The following is a 14,383-nucleotide window of genomic DNA, read 5'->3' as shown; positions in this document are numbered from 1 at the left end:
CTGCTGAATTTCAAAGGGTTGCTGCAAACCAGGAAAGTTTTACAGCTTCTAAAAACACTATTAAATCAGCTATTAGATGAGTAGAAGAAGCCGGTCCAAGTTTGAGTCAGTTTGTCCCCTAACATCCCCCTCCTCCTTGTGTAACACAAGGTTCTCAAAGATGATGTTGGTTTTAGTCATTGTAGAGCCAAAGTTTAGCCTGTTCATGATTATATAACAGAACAAGTCTCTTCCCCTCTCTCCCAGCCTTGTGATCAAACCCACAGGAGGTCTCGAGTGAAGGAAAGCTTTACAAGGTTTCTTTTGTGATGTTTCCTCAGCAGCTTTCAGCTGAGGAGGTGTTGTTGCCACATACTCCTGTAGAGGAAGTTAGTTCTTCCTCAAATATTGCTGATGCCCTAAAATCCATGTAGATACTGGGGGTTCTGCTGGGTCCATGGGCCATCAGTGTAGAGGCCCTATGAACGTACCAGGCATACCATTGATCTGCTTAATGGAGCTGAATTGACAAGGCTTTCACTTCTGGCCATGGTTCTTGTATCCAGCTTCCAAAGGGGGGGGTCCCATAGCATGGAGAATTTCTACTCAGAAGTTAATACTGCAATTTCTGAGTGGATTTTCTCCTGGACTGATGCAAGAGGATGTGCCTCCAAGCCTACTCCTCATTTTTCCCTTCCCCATATGTGGATCCTCCATTCAATGAAGGGCTCTCCTTGGATTTAGGGATGGGGAGATGGTGCCTCAAAAGTGTTTATCAGCACATTTTTTTCCATCACAAGAACAGGACACATGAATGTGCAGGGAGTTTCCTGTGGATCTGTGAAGAAGGTACCATCTGGCCCAATTTTTTTTAATTTCCAACCTTACACCTTCTGCATAAAAACCCTACCAAACTATTAAAATATAATAATAAACCATTAAAATCTAAGACTATAAAGGAACATATTGAACATATCAGGAATAGTCTGGGTTTCTCCATTAAAAACTTTGCACATGTCTTAGCTTTTTGGTCATGGTGTAAGGAAAATTGTAATTTCTGTTGCACTCTACTTTTTCTCCTAGCGATTTCTGCAGTAAGAACTGAACTCCATTCAAATGCCAGCAGCCCAGAGCTCCTGACTGCAGTCTGCTCAGCTACAGCAAAACCTGCCCCAGAAATCACATGGAAGCCTGAGGGTGTCCTGATTGGCCAGCCTGAGATACATGGAGTTAAGAATGCAAACGGCACAGTAACCATGACAAGCACATGTAACATCTCTGTGAGGCTCCTGCGATCGAAGAACCTCCAGGCTTTGACTTGTGTAATAAACCACCCTATGGGAAAGAAAGAGAAGATAATTGACCCACTAGAGGAATATAAAGGTAGGCTAGATCTGGGTGTTGGTATAGGATAGTCTGGGGCGTGGAGAGCAGAGAAAAACCATCCCCCCCAAAAAAAGAATAGAATAGTTGTCCAAAGAAGTTGGGTCTCTTCCAGTTGCTTTTCTTCAATGGCTTGTATCTGAGGACTTCTTGTCACTGCAACAGTGCGTTCAAGTTAGTGCACTTGAGTTACTACACTACAGCTGCTCATAGTGCTTTGATAAGCACAGTGATTGGATTAGCTGCTGATGAGATTGTTATATCCTTGGGGCAGCCGGTGTAGGAAGCAATCACTTGAGGCCAGAGAGCAGACAGCTAACCAAAACCTCCATTTTATTTACAGAGACAGAGAGCTCACCCAGCCGGTTGAAACCGGCTAAGCTATCCCTTAATAGTCTAACTCAGTTGCCATAGTAACAAAACCCATGACAACCAAATACACCACATATTCCTCCCCCCCTAATAAGAACATCCCCTAAATAAAACACACACTAAACTAGAGAAGGAGGGTAGACTGCCTCCATTCCCGGCTAAACCCTGGGGATTATTTTGCCCCATAACCGTGGGTTCGCCCTAACTAAAGATCCAGCCGATGAGGAGGCCTTCTGTCTCTAGGTGGATTACGGCGAACTTCTGGTGTTGTTGCACCCGAAAGTACTAGGGGCTCAGGGTCCGCAGCACGAATAGGTGAGGAGGTGGTATCAGCTCGTGCTGGGCAAAGGGGTATCTCAGCTGCCGGCAGTAATGGAGGAGAACAGTCAGGAACAGGTGACTCATGATTCGGTGTCTCACCAGGAGGGGTGAAGTCAGACCCCTCAACTGCAGATGGGTCCTGTAGACTGGCATGACCTGGCAACAGCTGATCTACATGTCGCCGCCAGGTAAGATTCTCTGCAGTCCGGACTGTATAGGAAACAGGTCCTGTTTGAGTGATGACTGTGGCTGGGACCCATTTAGCTCTGGAAGTATAATTCCGAGCCAAAACTGGCTGCCCTGGGCTAAAGGTTCGGTCTTTTGCTCTGGGTGCCCGTCTGATGACTTGATATTGCTGCTGATGTTGCACAGTTTGTCTGGGTTCAGAAGGTTTCAGCAGATCAAAGCAAGTGCGCAGCTGTCGTCCCATCATTAGAAAGGCTGGGGAAGCCTGGGTCGTAGCATGAGGTGTGTTTCTATAGGAAAGTAAGAAGGTATCCAGACGCTTTTGAATGGAGTGTTGTCCCTTTGCTGATTTCAAAGCGTTTTTCATTGTCTGCACAAATCTTTCAGCTAATCTGTTGGTGGACGGATGATATGGTGCTGATGTGATGTGGTGTATCCCATTTGCCTTCATAAAATTTTGAAACTCCTGAGAGACGAACTGCAGTCCGTTGTCGCTCACAAGTTGTTCTGGCAGACCAAAACGACTAAAGAGTCCTCGTAGTTTTTGGATAGTTCTCTCTGCAGTAGTGGACTGCATTATAGAGACTTCTGGCCATTTAGAATGGGCATCTACTGCCACCAAGAACATGCTTCCTTCAAGGGGGCCAGCAAAGTCAACATGAATACGTTGCCACGGGTTTTCAGGCCAGTCCCTGGGTGTAGGGGTGCCCACTGGGGTGCATTTCTTACACCCTGACATGACATACAAGCTTTTGCCTTCTCTTCAATAGCACTGTTCAATCTAGGCCACCAAAAATAGCTTCGTGCAATTTCCTTCATGCACTCTATTCCACAGTGACTGGAATGTAGCTTTTCTAACATCTGTGATCTCAGGGGTGGTGGAATAATGACACGCCTCCCCCACAACAAACAACCAGATTGGACCGATAACTCCGTCCGCCTGGACATGTAGGGAACAAGGTCGGGTGAGACCGGAGAGGTTTGTCGAGATTTTCCATGCATCACCAGGTCCATAACTTGGGATAATACTGGGTCAACACGGGTTGCCTTCTTTATCTGAGCAGCAGTGATGGGTGTATTCTCTACCTGTTCAAAGTAGAAGATTTCCTTTTGGGCACTATCTTGATGTTTGACCGGTAAAGGTAACCTTGAGAGGCCATCTGCATTGCCGTGCAGAGTGGATTTCCGATATCTGATTTCATATGTGTGTGCAGAAAGTATCAATGCCCAACGTTGCATACGACTAGCAGCTAATGGGGGAATGCCTGTGTAGGGTCCAAAAATTGATGTCAGAGGTCGATGGTCTGTAAGAAGAGTAAACTTTCGCCCAAATAGGTACTGATGAAACTTCCTAATTCCAAAAACAATTCCTAATGCCTCACATTCGATTTGGGCGTAGTTAGTTTCTGCTTTGCTTAGAGTGCGTGAAGCAAAAGCAATAGGTCTTTCTTCTCCCGAAGGCATAATGTGGGACACGACCGCTCCCACTCCATAAGGGGAAGCATCGCAGGCCAATTGCAGGGGTAAGGATGGATCAAAGTGCGTTAGAACTTCAGAATTTAACAATGCATCCTTAGCTTTGTTAAATGCAACATCACAGGCTTCAGTCCACTTCCAGGCCTTGTTCTGCCCAAGGAGCTCATGAAGTGGTTTTAGCAGTGTGGCTAACTGTGAGATGAACTTTCCATAATAGTTCAGTAGTCCTAGAAATGAGCGTAGCTGGCTTACATTTCGTGGTGGGGGAGCCTCCACAATAGCTTTAACTTTTGCAGGGGCCTTATGAAGACCTGCAGAATCGATGATGTGTCCCAAATATTCAACAGAGGGCTTGAAGAATTCACACTTGTCTTTGCGAACTCGTAGGCCATACTCTTCCAGTCTTTGTAGGGTAGCCTCTAAATTCTTTAAGTGATCCTCTTCATTTCTTCCAGTGACCAGGATATCATCCAGATAGCACTGAACTCCTGACAAGCCACACAAGATCTGGTCCATAGCCCTCTGGAACAGGGCGGGAGCCGATGTGATTCTGAAGGGTAGGCGACAGTATCGATAAAGCCCCTTATGAGTCACAATAGTCAACAGCTCTTGGGACTTTTCATCGACGTGCATCTGTAAATATGCTTGACTCAGATCAATCTTACTGAACTTTTGTCCCCCAGCCAGGCCTGCGAAGAGGTCATAGATGCGGGGAAGCGGGTATTGCTCTGCACACAACACTGGGTTGACAGTGACTTTAAAATCACCGCAAATCCGGAGAGAGCCATCTTTCTTCACTATTGGAATGATAGGAGTGGCCCATGAGCTATGGGTAACTGGTATTAGGACTCCATTGGTGACCAGGCGCTCCAGGTCTGCTTCAACTTTTGGCCTGATGGCATATGGCACAGTTCGGGCTTTCAGATATTTTGGTGGACTGCCAGGTTTAATGTTCAATGTCACAGTGATTCCCTTCATACTTCCCAAATCATCTCCAAAAACAGCAGCATGTTTCCTTAGTATAGGGTTAGACTGGTTTCTTCTTTAGTCATCCGGTGCACTTCTGCCCAGTTCAGCTGAATCTTCCCAAGCCAAGACCTACCCATTAAGGCTGGGTAGTCACCTCTCACCACAAACAGTGGCAATTTAGCCGCCTGTCCATTGAGCTCCACCTTAACATCAATAGTGCCCAACATGGGCACAGCTTCACCTGTATACGTCTTCAGAACAGTTTTTGTTGCCTTAAGCGGAAGATGCTGTAGCTTTTCCTTATACACAGTCTCCGGAACCAGCGAGACAGCTGCACCGGTGTCTAGTTCCATGCGTATAAGTTTGCCCTCCAATAAGGGGGTTACCCAGTATTCATGTGAGCCCGCTGCCAAAGACAAAACATGCAGTGGCACTTCCTCTTGTGAGGAGGTGTCACCTTGATCATCCTGGGTCTTCTCTAGGGTATGCAAGGTTCCTCTTTTTGTCGGCCAGACCACAGGCCTCTTTTTCTTTTGTTTACAGGCATACTCAATGTGTCCCTTTTTGCCACAGTGTCGACACACCAGGTCCTTACACCAGCATTCTGATGCCTGGTGACCCAGCTTACCACAGCGGTAACATTCTTGACTCTGCACCGTTTTGCGTGTCAGTTCTTGTGACACTTTTTGCACCCTAGGGGATGCACCGATGTATTGTGCCTCCCTTGTAGCCAGTTCCATGGAGACAGCAATATCAACAGCCTTCTGTAATGTAAGCTGAGCCTCTGTCAGTAGGCGCTTCCGTATAGCTTCACTGCAGAGGCCACACACTAACCTGTCACGCAGGGCATCATTTAACATCTCTTTAAATTCACAGTGTTCTGCTAGCTTTTTTAAAATGGCTACAAATTGTACAACTGTTCATCTTCCTTTTGGTCTCTTTTGTGGAACCTATATCTTTCAGCAATTACCAGTGGTTTTGGGGAGAAATGAGACCCCAGGATTTCCACAGTGTCACTGTAAGATTTAGTCTCCGGCTTAACAGGGTGCAGTAAGCTGCGTAGCAGAGAGTAGGTTTTAGCCCCTACAACAGTTAAGAATATTGGCACCTTCTTCGCTTCTGTAATGTCATTTGCAATACCAAAAAGCTCAAAACGCTCAGTATACACATGCCACTGCTCTGTATTCTCATCAAAAGGCTCCAGGGGCCTGGTCAGAGTAGCCATGATTTTTAGTTTCACTTTCACAGTCAGTGCAACAAGCAGCCTTTTTTCTTTGTTTGGTCTTTACCTTGACTTCTACTTCCTTCTGTTACTGGAGCAGCACCAGGATCCCACCCTCGTCGCCAGTGTTATATCCTTGGGGCAGCCGGTGTAGGAAGCAATCACTTGAGGCCAGAGAGCAGACAGCTAACCAAAACCTCCATTTTATTTACAGAGACAGAGAGCTCACCCAGCCGGTTGAAACCGGCTGAGCTATCCCTTAATAGTCTAACTCAGTTGCCATAGTAACAAAACCCATGACAACCAAATACACCACAGAGATGTTGCAACTTCAGCATCACTCCTATTTCAACCTGCTCCCCTGATGGCCAGCTAGCGCAGACATAAAACACCACTTAGCTTGAGCTAAAGGCTTGTGTGTGGACGGGAGTCGATTTAAGGATAACACTCAAGTTACAACTCGTACCTAGTGTGCTATGAACATAAACCCTGTTGGTATGTCTACACAGCAGCTGGCAGGGTGCTTCCCAGCATGGGTAGACAGACATGCTAGCTCAGATGGAGATAGTGTGCTAAAAATAGCAGTGTGGCTGTGGCCGCTTGGATGGTGGCAGGGGGTAACTAATCCCACTGGTGGCCAGCCTGAGCGGCCACATGTGCTACTACATCTTCACTGCTATTGTTACCCAGGCTAAAATCAGGCCTTCCCTTGCAGTGTAGACATACACTTAGATATTCAGAAGACCAAGCTTTTCCTGGTATGTCAATCCTAGAGCTGTTTCTGGAGCGTTAGATTAAAGGATGTCCTGTACTGAGGATTTCTTATAACAAATTACGTTATTTCTTATACAAAAGATCACCAAAGCGGCCATTTTTTATAAATGAAATTTTTTTACAAAAAGTATTGTAAACATCAAAATCTTTGATTTTTGGTCAGTTTCAACATAACTGATTTTTTGAATATTCGTTTTCATTATTATTTTTTCATTTACTGAAAACTTTGCTAAACAAAACATTAATAATTATTTTGAAAATAAAATTTAAAGTATATATTGAAAACCCACATTGTTGAATCTTTGATGTAAAAGGGTCCATTCTAAGCTCTGTGAAATGGGGATGCCTTTGAAATTCTGAAACTTGCAACCTGTTTTTTTTTTCCATTTTTCAAGTAGATCTAAGAGGCAATAGCAGTATAAATGAGTGTTCTTGGGACTCTCTTGACTAATAGTAATTTTTATAATTAATCACTACTTAGCACTTTCAAAGCATTTCACAGCTACTAACTAATCCTCAAAACACATCTGTGAAATATGTAACTAGAATTAGAAGAATAATGCAAAAATATTATTCATACCTATTTTAAGAATGAACAAATCTCAGTGTTTGTATGACACAAGGTTACTCGCTATTCGTTGTTGGCTATTCATCAATCCTTATTCTCCTAGTCACAAAAATCTTCCATCCAATCAGAGAGCAGAAACAGAACCGTGTAACCCAGACGACCAGTCAAATTTCAGAAGAGCTGATAATTGAAGTGAACGGTTCACATATACCCCATCTGTTCAAATAAACTTTGATACACTGTTCTGTGAATAAGGAAGACATGAACAGAGATCAGAAAAGGTTTGTGAACAATTCAGAAACAGAAGAAATGATCAGATTATTTATTCATCATGAATAGTTGACCTGCTCTGACGAATATCCCCATTTTATAGTTAAAAAAAACTGATACCCGGGGAGGTTAACCAACATGTCCAGTTTCTACACTTAATTTAGAACTGAGTTTAGAACTCAGTGATTCCTGGTTCCCAGTATATGGAAACATGAGAAAAGCTTTGACATCTATTTGGATTCTGTGTGACATTCGATGTTTGCTAATTTGCATTTCAGCATCTGATGCGGAGAGCAGAATATATATCTGGCCAGTGCTTTGCATAATTTATTTGATTGCCATAGGAGTCACCGTCATCATCTTGACATACAAGAAAAGCAAAGGGAATAAGTAAGTAGAATTATAATTTTCTAGTAAATTATCTTACAGAATTCTATTTCACTCCTCTTTCCTGCTCCATAGTTTAACACCATGTTACCACTTCTTCAGATCTTGAATACAAACCTTGGTGTCTGTCCCAAGTATTGCAAGGCCTAACTGATTTATCATGTCTCATTTTCAAAAGTGATTTCGGCACTTAGGAGCCAATAATCCATCAACAGTCAATGGGTTTAGGCTTCTAGGTGCCTTTTAAATGAGACTTAGGCCAGGTCTACACCACAGACCTATACCCACACCTGTGAGCGACATAGTTATACTGATCTAACTCCCCCACATAGACAGGGCTATGTCAGTTTTTGGGGCCAGCAGGAAATCTGTAGTCTGTATCCAAAGTGTTGACAACTTTTGAGACCTGCATATACAATATCCCTTTCCCTAGATTCCTGTAAGGTTTTCTGTTGATCTTTAGGATATGCTGCAAGGCTCATCTATTTTCTAGGATTTTGGCATAGATGGGAGAATTATTATATTTCTGGATGAAAACTCAGAACTAGGATTGTACAGAATAACTCCACTGAATGCTATCTTGACTCCATGTGCAGCAGGCTGATTACTGTATAAATCTTACACATGGCAACCTGGGAATATAAATCTCGTCCTTCAGCTTCATAAACACCTCTAGCTAGTGATGTGCTGCCATAATGTTAACAAGGGTCTGCTTCCAAAATGTTCTGTCTCAGTCAGTGATGCATTCAGTATTCCCTGGGTAAAATACTCTCCACCTCTGTCCCACTGTATCAGTTCCACGCTCTTTCCCTTGCTGGTGGGGATGGAGAGAATAGAGGAGGAGATAAGTTTCAAAGTTCTTCCAGTTCCAGGCTGAGTATGAGCAGGTGTGCATGAGCAGGGAGAATGGTGGGCTGCAGTGGCTTCAGAATTGCTATTGATGCTTCCTCTCTGACCACCCAGTTTCACCACACAACAATGGAGGCACCTTGCACCATTGCTACTTCTTGAGTGAGCAACGTTCAGCTCAGTACCAGCCCCAGAGGTGGCTGAACATTTTTCACAAGCAGAGCCGGCCTTAGTCCTTTCAGACAGTGTGCAGTTTTTGTTTTCACCACTCCCAAAAACATACTGCTCCCCAGTCTCTCACTGCAGAAGAGGAGTCCAGTTGCTTGTTCCATTTCAGCCTCATCATTGGCTCACATTGATTTCTGTGTCATATCTAGTGTCACAGGAAAAGAAACTTACTTATTAAAAATGTAAACTGAGAGTCCCCCTCACAGGGCCCAAAGGCCAGATCTGTTACAAGGGGACTTATGCAAGCCCATTCCAGTTCATCCATGGCACTTGAAATGAAAGGAGAACTCTCCTGTGTAGCAGAACAACATAAATGTTAGTCAGCTCAGGACCTTTCTTTTGCGATCTGTCTCCCCTCCCACGGTCTTAGCCCATTATAGTCATTGTCACTTGTCTCCTCTTATCTAAATAGACTTTAAATTATTTTAGTGCAGGGACCATATTTCTGTAAAACGTCTAGCACACTGTTGGGCACTGTATAAATATTCAGTATTTACATCACAGACCAATGAGTGGCAGCACGCCCTGCACTCCTGCGGAGAGAAAGAATTTGAACCAAGATGGAGGAGATAGACACCAGCACCAGCCAACACCTAAGAGCCAGCAGAGTGTTTCCTATCAAAATGAGGTAACAGAAAATCATATACAGGCAATTCACATTCATGTCTTATATGAGGCAAACAACCTAGCAATGTCCAATACTAGGGAGTTGATGTCTGCCACGCAGTGCTTAATTTGTGCCAGGGCTTGCCAGGGCTGAGCACTACCGGCATCTCTAGGCTTGACATTTTACAGCCCCTGTACCTCTGGGGTTGCCACATCAGTTATGAAAGTAAAAAAATTGCTTCAGCCCCAGCATCTCTTCCATTACAAATTAAGCATTGCTGACACAGCGACAATACAGACATTGGATGTCCTCCTTAAAAGAGACACTTAAACATTACATTGACTTTCTTTTGCAGGCTAATTGTCTTCCTTATCTGTCCAGATAGACACTAAAGACTTTGAAAGTGAAAAGAAAGACAAAACAAAGTACTGCTCCTTTATGAAATATAAAGATAGCCTCAGAGTGTTTAAAAACATGTTCCACGTGTTCTTCACTTTAGAGCAGGGGACGGCAACCTTTCGGAGGTGGTGTGCCGAGTCTTCATTTATTCACTTTAATTTAAGGTTTCATGTGCTGGTAATACTCTTAATGTTTTTTAGAAGGTCTCTCTCTATAAGTCTATATATTATATAATTAAACTAGTGTTGTATGTAAAATAAACAAGGTTTTCAAAATGTTTAAGAAGCTTAATTTAAAAATAAATTAAAATGTTGATCTTATGCCGCCGGCCTCCTCAGCCTGCTGCCTGCCTGGGGTTCCATTCACCTAGGCCGGCAGCGGGCTGAGCAGAGCCTGCAGCCGGGACCCCAGCCCAGCAGTGGGCTGAGCGAGACCGGCGGCCGGGACCCCAGCCCAGCAGTGGGCTGAGCGAGACCAGCGGCCGGGACCCCACACCGCAGTGGGCTGAGTGGCTCAGCCCGCTGCCGCTCAGGGATTCCATCCTCTGGCTCCTGCCAGCTGGGATCCCAGCTACCAGACCCACTCAGCCCACTGCCCGGCCCTGCCCACATAGACTGGGTACCTACCTTCTCCCTGGTTCTGGCCCATTCTCTTCCTCTCTCTCTGCACTGAGCTGAGGGTGGGGGTGCACTGAGCACAGGGCTGGGGGTGAAGGAGCAGGCTGGGGGTTGGGGTGTAGGGTCTGCCAGGAGCTAGAATGAGGGAGGGGGCTCAGGGTTGAGGCAGGAGGATTGGGTGTGGTGCGCTTACCTGGGCAGCTTCCATTTGGTGCGAGGGGTGGGGTTGTGGGGGTGCAAGAGTCAGGATGTGGGGCTGCATGGGGTGTGGGGCTGGGCATGTGGGGTGCAAGAGTCAGGGCAGAGGGCTGGGGGCATGTGAGGGGTATGCGGTGTCAGGGCAGGGGGTGTGGGGAGCCTGGGTATGTGTGGGGGTGCTAGAGTCAGGGCTGGGGATGTGGGGGGGTGAAGGAGTCAAGCAGAGGGCTGGGTATGTGTGGGGAGGATACAGGGCTCAGGGCAGAGGAATGGGAGTATGTGAGGGGGGGTCAGGGCAGAGCGCTGGGGGTGTGGGCTGGGGTCATGGGGTGCTCACGGGCTGGAAGGAATGTGCCCTGATTCCCTCCCCACTTCCCCAAAGCCCTGCCCCGGCTTCTTCTCTGCTTCCACCAGGAGCAGTGAGCACGCTGACTCCGCTCCACCTCCTTCCTTGCAAGGGCCATCATCTGATGGGCCAGCAGGGAGGGAGGGACGGAGAGGAGGAGGAGGGGCAGGAACCCAACACACTGCGGGAAGAGGCAGGGGAGCCGGCAGGACCAAGCTTCTGCTCCCTGCCCCTTCCCCCTGCCCCCGCGGGAGGTGGCGGGGGAGGGGGGGCAGAGGGTGGAGAAAAACGGGCCAGGCCAGACAGGGCAGGATTTTTAATGGCACGCTGCTGCCTGCTGGGACCCCGGCAGGCAGCAGCGTGCCCAGGGCAGGTGCAAGGATGTTTCGTGCTCTAGGTGAAACTTCCACCTTGAGCCCGTCCCTGAGCCCCCGCCCTGAGGCGCCCCTCCCCGTGGCAGCTCCGTCCTGAGACACCCCACTGCGGCAGCTCCGCAACCCCCACCCTCCGCCCTGAGGCACCCCCCCCGGCCCCATCTCACCCCTGCTCCGCCTCCACCCTGAGCACACCATCACTGCTTCACTTCTCCTGCCTCCCAGGCTTGAGGCGCCAATCAGCTTAGGCTTTGGAGCGGCGAACTGCGGCCAGTGGGAGCCGCGATCAGCCAAACCTGTGGATACCACAGGTAAACAAACCAGCTCAGCCTGCCAGGGGGCTTACCCTGGCGAGCTGCGTGCCAAAGGTTGCCGATCCCTGGAGCAGATAAAGGGGTTGTACAGCACAAAACCATAAAGTGCTTCTGGTTTCGCTTTGCTCTTCACTTTTATCCAGTGCTTAATTTTTAATGAAAGAGGTGGCAAAGCTCAAGCAAATTTCTTTCAAAACTGATGTGGCAAACCCACAGGTGCCGAGGCTCTGAAGTGACAAGCCATGACATGCCGGGTTTCAGCCCTGGCACAAATGAAGCACTGCTTTTATCACCTGCCTAGTCCCAGAACCTGCCTTAATAATCATTTATCGCTTACATAGTGCTTCTCACCCATAGCCCTCAAAGTGCTATATATAGGTGAGTAAACATTGCCTCCATTTTACACTTGGGACTACTGAGGCAGAGGGATGTTAAATGCCTTGCTCAGAGTCAGCTGGCAAGGTGTTGGCCTTGCTGGCAGTAGAAGCCTGATCTGCTGACTCCTAGTGCAGTGGCCAGTGAGTCTTGTTGCCTCCCATAGCAGTATCTAGTACATCATATGCTGGGAATTCTGTTCCTGCAACCCCAGAATCATGAGTCTGTCTCAATTTACTATAAAAGGAGAATAATTGAGGGGTTTTTTTCAGGAAAATGTGTGCAAGGAAGGGGCAGAGATGGAGGGAGAGAGAGTGGCAGAGACAGGATGAAACCCTATTCTCAGTTACTCCACTTCTGTATTTCTCTCAGAAATAGAGAGTGGGAGAAGTGGCTTCAAGTCACTTTTTCATTTCCTACATTTCGGGAAACATGGAGTCTATCCTGGAAGTCAGTGACTAGATGTAGTACAATGAGCTCTGGTTGCCTTTCCTCCCACCCTGGCCTGTCCTCTCATGGAAATCTGCTGCGAGTCTTCTCGGGGGGCCATTTCTGCTCCCTGTACGCTGCCAGGGGGGACACATTATTATCCCTCTTTGAAAGTATGGAAAATTGAGGTAGAGTACATTGAATTGACTTGCTCATGGTCTCAGAGTGAGTCAGTGGCAGTGCAGGTGATGGAGGCCCAGTCTCACAACTCCTAGTTCATTGGCCCATGTTGCTCCTATGTTGAGTAGGAGAAGGAAGGTTATATTACCTCTGTATTTAGCACTGGTGCGACCCCTGCTGGAATAGTATGTCCAGTTCTGGGTGCCCACAGTTGAAGAAGGATGTTGAAAAATTAGTGAGGATTCAGAGCCACAAGAATGATTAAAGGATTGGAAAACATGGGCTATTGTGATAAATTCAAGGAATTCAATCTATTTAGCTTAACAAAGAGAAAGGTAAAGGATGACTTGATCACAATCCAAGTCCCTACATGGGGAACAAATATTTGATAATGGACTTTTCAGTGTAGCAGAGAAAGTTGTAACAAGTTCCTGAAAGTCGCTGAAAGTTGAAGCTAGACAAATTCTGGCTGGAAATAATGTGCATTTTTAACAGAGAGGATAAATAACCAATGGAACAATTTACTAAGGGATGTGATGGAAACTCCTTCACTGGCAATTTTCAAATCAGGGTGAGATGTTTTTTCTAAAAGATATGATCTAGTAATTACTTTGGGGGAATTCTATGGCCTGTGTTATACAGGAGGTGAGAATAGCTAATCATAGTGGTTCCTTCTGGCCTTGGAATCCATGAATCAGTAGCCAGGAAATCAGTTGTTTGAGAAGTAGTGATTCCTGATAGAATTTTCTGACACTTGAAGTAAGATCCTCTCCAATATTTAACTCTAAAAATGGACTGAGATTGGGAAAGGAACCAGGAAAGAGGGAAGGGATACATTGAATCAGTGCAGAGTTTAGATTCTTCAAAATGCAGCATCAACAGATGCTTTCCCCCAAAACTGTCTGTTCTGCCCTTTTGGTCACATGGATGTGAAGGAGAATAATCTCATTAGTGGCATCCAGTCATGCAGTTACAAAACTTTCACGTCGTTTAAGCACCACCAGCCTACTGATTTGTTCATTAGTCTGACTTGTTTATACCCATTGCCTTTTTAATGTGTTTGTTCTAATTTCTGGTACTGGCTTCTAGGAGTTTTATTCAGCTGATCCTTTTGCTAGTGTTTTCCCCCATTGCTTTTCCCTCTCTGATAATTTAAACCTTTACCTTTAGCGCCACATAACTGTATCACTTGCTCTTACAGCGGCAAACCCCAGGAACTTCTCAGCGCAAGAGAACCCCATTTTCAAAATCAAAGGACAGTCAAAGAGAGACACTGGTACCCAGAGCAATGTTTCAAGAAGAAAAAGAAGAGAACGAGGAAGGCAGTCTGAATCATCCATTTGTGGAAGGGGTTGAAGAGATTGAAGACTGAGTTTTTAAAAATTAGAGAGAAGGTACATTTTTACTGCTGCAAATAAAAAAAGCAGAGAAACCAGTATCACTAACTCAGCATTCAAACCAGCCCCAAATAATTTTTTCAAAGCATTGTGCAGTAGCTTGGAGAGAGGAGCTATTTATAATATGAGTTTGACACAAAAAGAGCTAAAAAAGGTGGGAGGG

General features: G+C 45.9%; 1 long non-coding RNA gene and 1 pseudogene across 1 annotated transcript; one reads left to right on the top strand and one right to left on the bottom strand.

Annotated features, from left to right (window-relative positions):
- Positions 1 to 2,455: 2,455 nt before the first annotated feature.
- LOC120408591 lies at positions 2,456 to 4,434 on the bottom strand (annotated as a pseudogene).
- Positions 4,435 to 7,363: 2,929 nt separating this feature from the next.
- LOC120398231 lies at positions 7,364 to 14,114 on the top strand. The gene is made up of 4 exons (XR_005594276.1): positions 7,364 to 7,531; positions 7,799 to 7,910; positions 9,489 to 9,612; positions 14,025 to 14,114. It is a non-coding gene; the product is annotated as an uncharacterized LOC120398231 (long non-coding RNA).
- Positions 14,115 to 14,383: the final 269 nt, after the last annotated feature.

Source organism: Mauremys reevesii, linkage group 1 (assembly GCF_016161935.1).
Source record: "Mauremys reevesii isolate NIE-2019 linkage group 1, ASM1616193v1, whole genome shotgun sequence".
NCBI lineage: Eukaryota > Metazoa > Chordata > Testudines > Geoemydidae > Mauremys > Mauremys reevesii.
Note: the sequence above shows the minus strand (reverse complement) of the source record. Positions and strands in the feature narration are given on the sequence as shown.